This window comes from Protopterus annectens, chromosome 1.part1 (genome assembly GCF_019279795.1).
Source record: "Protopterus annectens isolate FY-2018-M chromosome 1.part1, PAN1.0, whole genome shotgun sequence".
In the NCBI taxonomy this organism is placed as follows: domain Eukaryota; kingdom Metazoa; phylum Chordata; order Ceratodontiformes; family Protopteridae; genus Protopterus; species Protopterus annectens.
In genome coordinates this window covers 831,191,297-831,204,049 of record NC_056726.1, presented here as the reverse complement: position 1 = coordinate 831,204,049, position 12,753 = coordinate 831,191,297, and the positions used below count along the sequence as shown (strand labels likewise).

Sequence of the window (12,753 nt, the reverse complement as noted above, 5' to 3'; positions counted from 1 at the left end):
CTACTGAATTTGTTTGAATATTTGTCACCTTCTCCACCTCAGTAGAGTGCAAAGCTACTGTCTAAGGGTATCTCATAGTAAAATACATCACCAGGATATACCTCTTACTTGTGAAGCTTGGAATATTAAGTTGTCCCACAGTGTCCAAAGGTACCTTGTAAAACAGTTCCTTAGTAATAGACAAAGGCTTCCAGACAGCTTCAACTTTAGCTTTATCTCCTGCCTTGCCAACCCTCTGGCACTGCTCACATGTTTTGCAGTATCCCTTCACATCTTTTGCCAACAGAAATTCTGTGTAAGTCTTCTTTTTTATGTCCATATGGCCGGCAAAGGGAATATTGTGAGCTATAGAAGAGCCATTCAATAGGTCTTTGGTAATACCATCTGTTGTATCACTTTTCCCTTTAGCCATCCTTCAGGAGTGCATTTTGTCTTTGCTCTGTCGCAGTATATAGACTCCCCCTGTCCATGAGGATCAGAAACCTTCCTCAAATTCTGTACAGTAGGGTCTGAGACCTGAATCTGTCTCAACTCTTTGAGATACTACTCGGCTCCCCTTGCAAAAAAGGTCTACTATTTTGTAACAGTGCTGCCTCATATTCAGGTTTGCAAATGCCACCTATCTCTCCCCCTTGAAGCAGCATCCTCCAAGTGAAGCCCAGGACCTTTCAATAGCTTTAGCTCAGATGTGTAGGCACTTGTATTTTATTTACTTATTTGTTTTTGTTTGCCAGGAAATTCTGTGTTGGATCTGTAATGCCAATTTGCAGTGGAAGCCCAGAGAGAAACGGTCCAAAACGAGGGTAAAAATAAATTTTTTGGCAATTCACAAGAAAAAAACATAGACAAACATTATTTACAAAGTATTTCAAAGCCTTCATACCCAGTTGCATGTTACCACATGTACCTAAGGACTGCAGTATAGTTGTACCAATCAACCTATCACTGCTTTGTAATACTACTTCCTACTTGCTGCCTCCTGTGAATTTTGTTGTTTAACTTTTCTCAGCAGGCATTGTTATTGTACAATGCCCCCTTTGGCTACATTAGAGCATGGCAGGTACTATAATTGATGACTTCTGTCTTTGGCTGTGGAACCTGCTGTGATGGCTTAGGCTGCCACCATGGGTAGTACTGGGTACCCTTTCTTTTGTATTTGCGACCTCACTAGATAGAAGTCCCCTTAACAACATATTTTACACTTGTGGTCTGCTAAGCAGATTTGTGTGGCCTCAGAGTAGTGAGTGCCTACTCCCTCACTAAGAGGTATGCTAGCCTTTCACATGTAGTGACTTGACTTAACTTACCCACTTATGAAATTGCTTGTTTCTGTAAAATAATCACTCACATAGCCATCTGTCTTTATTCTGTGCTCTCTGAATCTCATTCTGTATGCTTCAGGAGTTAGTTTAAAACATTCAAATAAACATTTTTTAACTTTGTCAGAATTCAGTCAGTCCATATCATTTAACTTTGAGACAGTATGCATTGCTTTACCCGTGAACAGAGGAGTGGAAAATATCTACTTCCTCTGGTCAGTTAGGTGGTGTCTACATTGTTTTTCAAATGAAGTAATGGAACTATCAAGACTACCTTCATGTTTTTAGCATGGATATAACTTTGTACTGACCTTGGCATCTAGTGATGTCCTTCAAGAATGCAACTGCAGTCCTTACATATGGGTTGTCCTGCCTCAGGCAGCCCTCGGTTGGCCGGATTCCAAAGTCTGGGTCCGGCGTCGGCTGATGCCTCCTCCCTGACGTCAGAGCGGCTGGGGTATAAAAGCATCAGCCGACGCCATCTTCCTCAGTCTTTCTTGCCGCGCGGTACCCGAAGCAGAAGCAGTTCGCAAGTGCCGGTCGGTCAGCTCCTGTGTTTTACGTATCCGAAGTCATCAAAAAGCTAAGTACCCCGTTGGGGAACCTTTTCTTGCCTCAGACGATGTCAGAAAAAACTGAAAAAGTTAATAACTGTTTGTCTTGTGGTAAACAAATACCTCATAAGGACTTCCATTCTTACTGCCTTCCCTGCCTTGGTCCAGACCACGACGTCTCGGCCTGTGCTGCCTGTGCTTGCTTCAATAAGCACACACTCAGGCGCCGGGCAGAGTTTGCTGAAGACTTTTTTGGCGAAAAATTCTCTTATACCATGCCGTCGGAACAACCAACACCACATATTTCCAAAAAACGGAAAGACCGGGACCGACATTCTCGGCCTGCGACTTCCACCGACACCACGCCAAAAACTACCGCAAGTACATCGGTCTCTTCTGAGGCGGTTTTTCCACCTCTCCAGACCGACGACACCGCTTTACTGATCACTTCTGCCTCGGAGCCTACGCTGGTGCCGGTTGTTGATTTCCCTCCAGAAACTGAAGCCCAAGATTTGCCTGAGACCATACCGGTGGACAAGGTTACTCCAGCATGTGGGGCGGCTAGGCCCCCTATGTCTATGTCTATCAAGGCCTACACACGTGCTAAGGCTTCCAGCCAGGCTAAGTCTCACCCTCCTAAATCTTTGCCTCAGCCCACTACTGATAAAACAAATCATGACTTTAGCTGCAGATCTAATCTCCTTAATCAGAGGCTCCCAGGCCCATCCTAACAGAGGTTCTCAGCCACCTTCAGACAAAAGGCCCAGGGTTGAGCATACAGACACCCTTTCTTCTGATGAAGCCTCTGGTGACTCTGATCACTCAGATACCCAGGAAGAGTCCTTCCAGGCCTACGAGGATTCTGATGCGGAGGAATCTATTCCTTCTGCCTCTCCTCCTGAGGATATTTCTTTTGGGGAAATTCTCCACTCCATGAGAGAGCATTTTCAGTGGCAAGGCCAGGAATTCTCCGACTCCAGGAAACGGCTTCGTAAAGCTTCCCCAGCACAGGCCTTTAGCTATCCCTCCAGTGTTAGATGTACTGGATGATGTGCACTCAGATTCGAGTGCTTCTCCTGATTCCCTCCCCCCTGCTCCTGTCAAGCCGGACAGATACTACGGGGTTCCTGAAAGTCATAAACATTTCTTTAAGGCCCATTCTGTTGATTTAGAAACAATTTCCCAGGGGCCCAAAGGGGTGGCCACATCCACGGCCAAAAATCCTTTGCCCTCAGACAGGGAAGCTAGGTCCCTGGAGAGGTGGGGCAAAAAAGTTTATACCTCAACCACACTTGCCATGAGGGCCCTTAATTGCCTTTTTCATGTGTTTCAGTATCAGGATTTCTTGATGGATGATTTGCAGAAAGTTAGCCTCTCCTGAGCCTTTAGATAGAAAGGCCTTGCAGGATTTGGTTCATAATACACAGCAGGTTAGCAATCATTTTCTTCAGTGTGGTTATGATGCATTGGAAGCTTCATGTAGGGCAGCTATGACAGGGGCCGTCATACGTAGACATGCATGGTTGAAAGACCAGGCATTGCCAGATCATGTTAAAGTAAAGCTTCCAGATGCACCCCTGGAAAAACACAAGCTATTTGGTGCTAATGCTCAGGATGTGTTGAAATCAATTGAGGAAAAGGCTAAATCGGTGCAAACAGTCAAAGATTTCCTCCAGGTTCAGTCACCAAGGTTCAGCAGGAATTGGCCTTCTAAGAATTGGTCCTTTCCAGACACTGACAAGTTTCAAAGGGGAAAAAACAGGCGTGCCCGAGGGAGAGGGCAATACAGAGGCTCCTACAGGGGACGCCAATGGCAACAGACTAATCAGAGAGGTGGCGCAGGAGCTTCCACTGCTCCACAGGGACAATCACAATGACTTGACTTTCACACCGCCGACCAAGGCTCAAAGAGAAGCACCTTTAGGCAGAAAATTATCCTTATTTTCAAAAAATTGGCACATTTTAACAAAGGACAAATGGATTCTGGACATAATAGACCAAGGCTACAGGTTCCACTTCCATACTTTACCAACAAGACAAGGCATGCCCAACCTGCCACAAAATCAAAGGGCAGAGGCATTAGTACAAGTTTCAAAGCTGATAAAAATCAATGCAATAGAAAAGGTACCTCTTCAGGAACAAGGCCAGGGATTTTACTCAAGACTGTTCCTTGTTCCAAGAAAAGAAAAGCAATGGAGACCTATACTGGACTTGTCCACTCTAAACACTTTTCTCATTGTACCAAAATTCAAAATGCTGATGCTCCAGCAACTCCTTCCCATGCTGGGCAATGGGTCTTGGCTGGTTACTCTGGACCTCAAGGAGGCATACCTGCATGTCCCAATCAGACACAGTTGCAGAAGATACCTCAGATTTCTTGCAGGGTCAGAGCATTATCAATTCTCAGCATTGCCTTTTGGCTTATCTACTGCGCCCAGAGTATTCACGAAATGCCTGGCATCAGTAATTGCACACTGCAGACTCCAGGGGATACAAATATACCCTTACCTGAACGACTGCCTTATACAAGCGGACAGCAAGCAAGCCTTGACAAAAAACTTGAATTATGTCATTCACTTACTACAGGCTTTGGGATACACAGTCAACTTACAAAAATCAAGACTACTGCCATCCCAGCAAATAATTTTTCTAGGAGCCAAACTAGAAACAGAATCACAAATGGCTTACCTCACAGAAGAGAAGCAAGAACTACTACCACATTACTTCAGAAGCCTAGCAAAGCTCACCCAGATGACTGCAAGGAAAATCCTGCAGGCCCTGGGTTTCATGGCATCTTGCATTCTACTGGTTCCACTGGCAAGGCTACACATGAGAAAATTACAATGGTACCTAAAAAGTTTATGGTCTCAACACAGCCACAACTTAGAAGCAATTATTCCACTCATCCCATGTCTACAAAGGGAATTTCTGTGGTGGGCCCAAGCAAGCCGTTTAAACAAAGGTATGCCTTTCATCAAACCTCAAACAAGCCAAACCATTACAACAGATGCCTCAGACCATGGATGGGGGGCGCACATGGAGGGCAGATGCATTCAAGGGCAATGGATCCCACAGGAAGTGCATCTTCACATCAATCAAAAAGAGATGTTAGCAGTAATTCATGCATTCGAGGCCTTCGGAAAATATCTTCAACAAGGTCATCTGCTAATAAAGACAGACAACACCACTGTTATGTGGTACATAAACAAACAGGGAGGTACTCATTCTTACCCCCTTTGCAGACTAACAATGGCTCTTTGGGAAAAGTCCCTGAAACTGAACATACAGCTGCAATCCCAGTTTGTTCCGGGCAGGGACAATGTTCTGGCGGACAGTCTAAGCAGAAACATCCTGGACCTGCACGAATGGATGTTGCATCCAGACATTTTTGCACAAATAACTCTTGCATGGGGGAGGCTGGACATAGATCTCTTTGCTTCCCACCTCAATCATCATCTGAAAAAGTTCTGCTCGAGGACACACCATCCACAAGCCTGGAGAATAGATGCTCTTTCATTCAGCTGGAACTCTCTAACAATCTATGCATTCCCACCTCTACCATTAATGACCAAGGTGTTACTGAAGATCAAAGCAGAACAACCCAAAGGTATCTTAATAGCTCCAGACTGGCCAAGACAGCACTGGTATCCATTACTAAGGAGCATAACTTGCACCAAGCCATGGCCCCTGCCTCAATGGCCTCTACTCTTGACTCAGCACAATTACAGGACGGTTCACCCCAACCTGCAAACTCTGCAGCTGACAGCTTGGAGGGTTCCTTGATTTCTCCCCATATCTCTCTCTCCAAGGAAGTTCAACAAATATTACTGGAAGCACGCAGACCTTCCACCAGAAAGACTAATTCAGCCAAATGGAAGAGATTCAAGATCTGGAATACCAACAAGGGACAGGATGCATCAGTAATGAGCATCCCACAGATACTGGAATACTTGGCAGAAATGCTGCATAATGGACTTTCCTATTCTTCCATAAAAATACACGCTTCAGCAATTTCAGCAAAATACAACACTGATCCACCTGTGTTTTCACATCCTTTGCTAAGGCAATTTCTAAGAGGGATAAAGAATATCAAACCTCCCAGAAAACCACCAGTGCCTGCATGGGACCTCAACTTTGTGTTAGAGAAATTAACTCTTCCTCCTTTTGAACCAGCAGCATCTTCAGAATTGCAATTTCTTTCCTTGAAAACAGTTTTCCTGTTGGCAATTACCTCAGCAAGAAGAGTTTCGGAGATACAGGCCCTCATGGCAGTACCTCCATTTCTCATTTTTCATCAGGACAGGGTTTCTTTAAGAACCAATCCTTTTATGCCAAAAGTGATATCCAGGGTGTCTCTAAATCAAACAATTCACCTGCCTACTTTCTTCCCCAATCCACAAAATAAAGGGGAAAGGCTACTGCACACTTTGGACATACACAGACAACTACGCTACTACTTGGACAGAATACCTATATAGTTTTTATTCAAACTAAAGGGGTGGCGAAAACCACATAACTATGGGCTAGGCTTATAAATGCCCTTGGGCAGATAGCCTAGTATGAACCTATGAACAAAGGCCAACAGAAAGTCAGACCAACTTTTTGTAGCATACGCTCCTGCAGTGCAAGGAAAGGCAATTTCCAAACAAACAATTTCAAAATGGATTGGACATTGCATCAGATTCTGTTATTCTTTTCATGGAAAGGGTGTGCCAGCCAATATCAGGCCACACTCCACCAGAGCTACAGCCACCTCCACAGCCTTCCTAAGAGGGGTGGCTACAAAGGACATTCTAGAAGCTGTTACATGGAGCTCCGTGCATACATTTTCCAAACACTACAACCTGCCTTTATATTCCAGATCCCGAGCAGGCTTTGCTTCAGTAGTCCTGCAGGGCATTTTAGCTACACCATCCTTGTCTTAGAGCCTACCACCCCCAGCTTGGCTATGGTATTCAACCCATATGTAAGGACTGCAGTTGCATTCTTGAAGGACATAGTACAGTTTTGTACCTACCATAAATGTAGATGTCCGATAGATATGCAACTGCAGTCAGGTTTTCCCTCCCTCCTGCCCCTCTGTGTATTGGGTCCACTTCCCTCCTTTTATACTTAGCTGGGGATATCTGTTATGGTGTATCTGTTTATTGCTATTGTGTATGTCTGGACTTTTTTATCCAGTTCCAAATTTAGCCTTCCTTGGAGGGCACCTGGCATCTGGGGCAAGAAACACTGAGGAAGATGGCGTCTGCTGATGCTTTTATACCCCAGCCTCTCTGACGTCGGGGAGGAGGCGACATCAGCCGACGCCGGACCCAGACTTTGGAATCCGGCCGACCGAGGGCTGCCTGAGGCAGGACAACCCATATGCAAGGACTGCAGTTGCATATCTATCGGACATCTACATTTATGGTAGGTACAAAACTGTACTTTTTCCTTATCCCCTCCTCACTACTCAGTTGCCTGTGGCAAAGGACCAATGTTCTCTTTCATTGGCTTGTTCTTGCTCCCATACATGTCAAGCTGTTTTATTCTGTCAGCTGTATAAAGGTGAGGACTTTTCATGTCAAGCTCCAGTCTCTTTAATAACATCCGAGTTTCAAGGTTATATAGGGATGTAGTGGACTGTCCTTTTTCTGCATACTGCATTCCTGCAGCATCTGCTAGACTGTTTCCTGATTTAGTTGTCTGCATTCCAACTGCACACAAGGGGTACTTTTGTGCCATGTTTGATCCTACTGTAATGCACATTTTTTTTTAGTTTTACACTGCTTAGTCAGCTGTGATGCTGACATCATGGTATATTGGTTAGATGTGATCTCAGCCTGTTTTCTTAGTGTTCTAAAACAAAAAATCACTGTGCAGTCTATGCCACTACATTTTGTGACTGCGAGGATGCACACACCTATGGTGACACAATTGTTGTGCAGGCTAAAAAAGCTCAAATACATGAACAGTTCACTACTTACCATTGTAAAGGTAACATTATAACCATTGTTACAGGACCTGTGGTGCTTGGGTCTGCTCCACTGTTCCCCAGTAAATTTAGTGTTTTAAAAGAGAGTAACACCTTAATCTCTTACCTTCCTCTGCACATTGCCTGTTTTCATCCCTATTGTATGACTGAGTGAAAAAAAGTAAATCATATGAATGCAGTAATTTCAACTCTTTTGCCACTTTGTATGCTGTAGTTCAGTACTGCAAAGTAAAACTCCCATCACAGCAAACCTCTGGGACTGAAAACACTACTGTTTGTCAGCAAGAAAACAACATCAACAACGCTATTAATTGTGCTTTTTTTTCCAAAAGTACACATCCACAGTGACATCACTTTTCTAATTCACACTGGAACCCCCACAGGTGATGTCACCTAGTCTAAATCCTGTTTCAGTGCTTTTCAATTGCTTAGAAACTGTGCTGCTTAGTGTGCGAACTTGTGGTGATGTTTATATTGATCACCGCTGCAGTAGCCTAAGCTATATGGGTTATGTCTTGCATAGGATGTAACAGTCGGCCAGCTTCTAAAGCTTCAGGGCACATTCCACACACCCAAAATGTTAGACAGCTCATACTGAGCTGACTAAAATAACAGGTTTGGGTGCTAAGCCCTTCAGAGCCATTCTTTCCTCTGAGAAAGTAGGATCGATGGTCAACTAATACTGTTCCATTGCTGGGCATAAAAATTCCCTTCAAGGAAAAGCCTTCCACATTACTGTTCAGTTCTTTAAACAAGTTTTGTTAGAAACAACTACTTTAAATTTGTTAAAAACTACTTTTTCTGTAGAGATGCTGTGTTTATTTTACGGTATGGGGTTGGGTAAAATATTTAAAATTATGTATACTGTGTTTTTTTTTTTTTGTCTGAAGGAAAGTGGCTTTTTTGCTACTTTAATGTTTTACTGACTTGCTGCTAAGTTTCTTTAGGGAACAAGCACCATTTTTGACTTAACAGTGGAACAAACTACTGATCAGTGAATTGGACCTTCTTCCTAGTACAAAAAGGAAGATTTAACTAAGCACACTTTGATAACACAGCTGACTAGTAGTTTGCTACAGCTGCAGGTGGGTGAGACTGCTGTGGCCAAAGCTAGTTTCTCAGACCACTCATCTTTTTCCTCAGTTGCCTCTGGTGGTGTTTATACAGCCAACATGGACCAGGGGTTAGCCATGTTCTCTGCAGTCTGTTGGAGTCCCCATCAGTGGGCAAGGTATAACCACTTTTGTTGGTCATGGGAGAAGGGGCAGGGAATGTGTCCCTGCTTAGCCAGAATGCTGTTCCTATCCCTGGGGAAGCTGTTGCTGGCAGTACTAGATATGTCTGCTCCAAATTTACTGTCAATAAGAGACAGAAAACTAAACATTTAACAACTTCTATGTGAGTTTCTCTTGAGAGAGGTCTTGTGCAAGCTATTTACCCTTCTTGCTAGATGGTTTCTGGTAAAAGGAAAAGGTATTCTTCTTTCTATGAAGAGGTTCAGGATGCGGAATTTGTAGAGGATTGTGAAGGGACAGATGCAGGCTTTTCTCCAAGTTTCTCATCCAGATTTTGAGGAGAGAATTGTATCTGAATCTTCCTGTGAAGAATTTAATTCTCTCTGCAACTATTTCCAGAATATGCCAGTGCTTCAGTGGGAGAAGACTGAGGTTTCTTAGTCCCTTAGAGAAATATTAATTGCTACAACTGGAATTCCCACTGTACCCATCCCCCAGTGCTGTCAGCACTGGAGGATGTGTTTGTCACAGCCTGTGGTTTCCTAGTCTTTAAAGTTTTTATATACTAATCCCAGACCTGAACCAGCAACTATAGTTTTAGTTAATCCAGCTGCTGCTAAGCATTTTATTAATTCTAATTCTTCTCATTCAGACAAGGTTGGTATAGCTGTTGATAAATTTATGGAAACAAGTGTATGCGTCTTTAACTTTGTTTTTTTTGGAATCCTGAATATTCAGACCCATATGTTAAAGATTATAGTGATTTGTTGTGACAGCATAACAACTGTTTTATCTGCAGATCTAATGGTGTCTTATCCGACCGGCTTCAAGCTGTGGATTATCAAATCTGATACCAGCCATATTAGAGTCCTCAGCCAGGGAGCTCCACCTCCTCTCCCCGTAATACACTGATCTCTCCTGGTGGTCTCAGATTTAGTTTTCCACCTTAGAGGTGTATTGTGGTCTGCAACTTGTGCTCATCTTATCCTTTTTTGACTGTTTTAGATATTGTAATTGCCCTCTACCCTAGTTAAGTGTGTTTAGTTGGGTGTAGGTTTCTAGTTTTTCTGTCCATCTACTTAGTCATTAGGTAGTTTAGTTTTTTTCTCTCTCTTTGGGTGTTCCAGCCATTTTTGCTTGCTTATCAAAACAAAAAGAAAATAATAGTAATAATTCTAATAGAGTGTTAGTGTGTTCATATTTTTGTTAGGACTTTATATAGTTGGACAGCTAGGTGGTTGATGTTACTGCTGTATAGTTAATGTTTTGTGCTTGCTGTTCTGTATTTTTGTTGGCGGTCTTTTTCCAGGATGGCGAAAGAGAAAGAAAAAGGCTTCAAGAAATGCATGGCTTGTAGGCACAAGTTGCTGCCAGTAGACACCCGTGACCACTGCATCTATTGCTTGAACACTCCCCACTTGGAAACTGATTGATGTCCTTCAAGGATGCATCTGCAGTCATCACATATGGGTTGTCCTGCCTCAGGCAGCCCTTCGGTCGGCCGGATTCCAAAGTCTGGGTCCGGCGTCAGCTGATGTCACCCCTTCCCCGACATCAGAGCGCCTGGGGTATAAAAGCGTCAGCCGACGCCATCTTCCTCAGTCTTTCTTGCCACGTGGTGCCCGAAGCAGAAGCAGTTCGCAAGTGCCAGTCGGCCAGCTCCTGTAATTCAGCTAAACCGAAGACTTCAAAAGCTAAGTACCCCGTTGGGGACTCTTTCTTGCCTCAGCCGATGTCAGATAAAATTAATAATTGCTTAACTTGTGGGAAACAAATACCTCATAAGGATTTCCACTCTTACTGCCTACCTTGCCTAGGCCCAGACCACGACGTCTCGGCCTGTTCCGCCTGTGCTTCCTTCAACCGACACACTCTTAGACGTCGGGCGGAGTTTGCAGAGGAATTTTTTGGGGCTAGTTTTGCTTACAATATGCTGTCGGAGACTCCAACTTCACATTTAATAAAGAAACGGAAGGACTGACACACGTGGTCTGCGGTTTCGGCTGAAACCACGGCCAGGCCTACCGCGAGTGTCTCGGTCTCGGCTGAAACAGAGTCCTTGGTACTTCCATACAACCGACAACCTCGGCCCCAGAGGCCACTACTGTATCGGTTATTGAATCTCCATTGGAATCTGGTGTCCAGGAACCTTCCGACACCATTCCCTTAGACAAAACTACACCAGCACGTGGTGCAGCCAGGCCTCCTGCATCCATGTCTATTAAGGCATTCTCAAGGGCTAAAGCTGCTAAACACTCAAAATCTATGCCTCCCAGGGTTATCCCTCAGGGACCCACTACAGGTTCTCAGATCCTTAGTCTAGCAGAGGACCTCATTTCATTAATTAGGGGCTCTCAGCCTCATCCGGACAGGGGCTCTCAACCTCCTACAGAAAAAAGGCCCAGGGTTGAGCCCTCTGATCCCCACTCCTCAGATGAGGCCTCTGATGGCTCTGCTCTCTCGGACTACCAGGAAGAGGCTTTTTTGGCCTACGAGGATTCTGATGCAGAAATTCTATCCCGTCGGCCTCCCCTCCTGAAGAGCTGTCTTTTGGGGAAACTATGCACACTATGAGGGAGCATTTCTAATGGCATGGCCAGGAATTCTCTGATTCCAGGAAGAGATTAAGGACCTTCTTGCATTTGCCTCAGCATAGACCTTTGGCTATTCCCCCTGTTTTGAATGTCATTGATGATGTGTACTCTGAGTCTAGCACAACCCCTGACACTCTCCCTCCGGCTCCTGCCAAACCCGATAGGTATTACAGGGTCCCGGAATCACATCTTTTCCTTTACAAGGCCCACTCTGCTGATCCAGAAACTATTTCCCAGGGCCCTAAAGGGGTTGCAGCTGTCACTACAAAAAATCCTCTCCCCTCTGAAAGGGAGTCCAGGGCTTTAGAGCAATGGGGTAAAAAAGTGTATACTTCTGCTACCCTTTCTATGAGGGCTTTAAACTGTCAATTTCATATGATACAGCACCAAGAGTATTTGTTAGATGAATTGCATAAAAAACTGTCTTCACCTGAACCCCTAGATCGCAAATCACTTCAGGATCTGGTACATAACTCTCAACAGGTTAGCAACCATTTCTTGCAGTGTGGTTATGATGCATTGGAAGCTTCATGTAGGTCAGCTATGACAGGTGCAGTCATACGTAGGCATGCCTGGCTGAAGGAACAATCTCTGCCAGACCATGTTAAAGCAAAGCTTCTGGATGCTCCACTGGAAAAGCAAAAGTTATTTGGCTCCACTGCTCAGGAGGTCTTAAAGAAATTTGAAGAAAAGGCAAAATCTGTACAAACAATCAAAGATTTTATGCAAGTCCAACCACCAAGATTCAGCAGAAATTGGCCTTCCAAGAACTGGTCCTTTCCAGACACAGAGAGATTTCAGAGAGGCAAGAACAGGCATGCCAGAGGTAGAGAGCAAGCTAGAGGCTCCTACAGAGGACGTCAATGGCAGCCTCCCAACCAGAGAGGTAGTGCAAGGCCTACAACTGCTGCACAAGGACAGACTCAATGACTTTACTTTGACACCGCCAACCAGGGCTCAATTAGAAGCACCCTTGGGTGGAAAGCTTTCCTTATTTTCAGAAAATTGGCACATTATTACAAGGGACAAATGGGCACTACAAATAATAGACAAAGGATACAGGTTCCATTTCCA

At 44.4% G+C, this 12,753-nt stretch overlaps 1 protein-coding gene across 2 annotated transcripts in view; it reads left to right on the top strand.

Annotated features, from left to right (window-relative positions):
• GBA2 (glucosylceramidase beta 2) overlaps positions 1-12,753 on the top strand; it is a 2,751,058-nt gene that overhangs the window by 1,223,954 nt on the left and 1,514,351 nt on the right. The gene's annotated exons all lie outside the window — the stretch shown is intronic.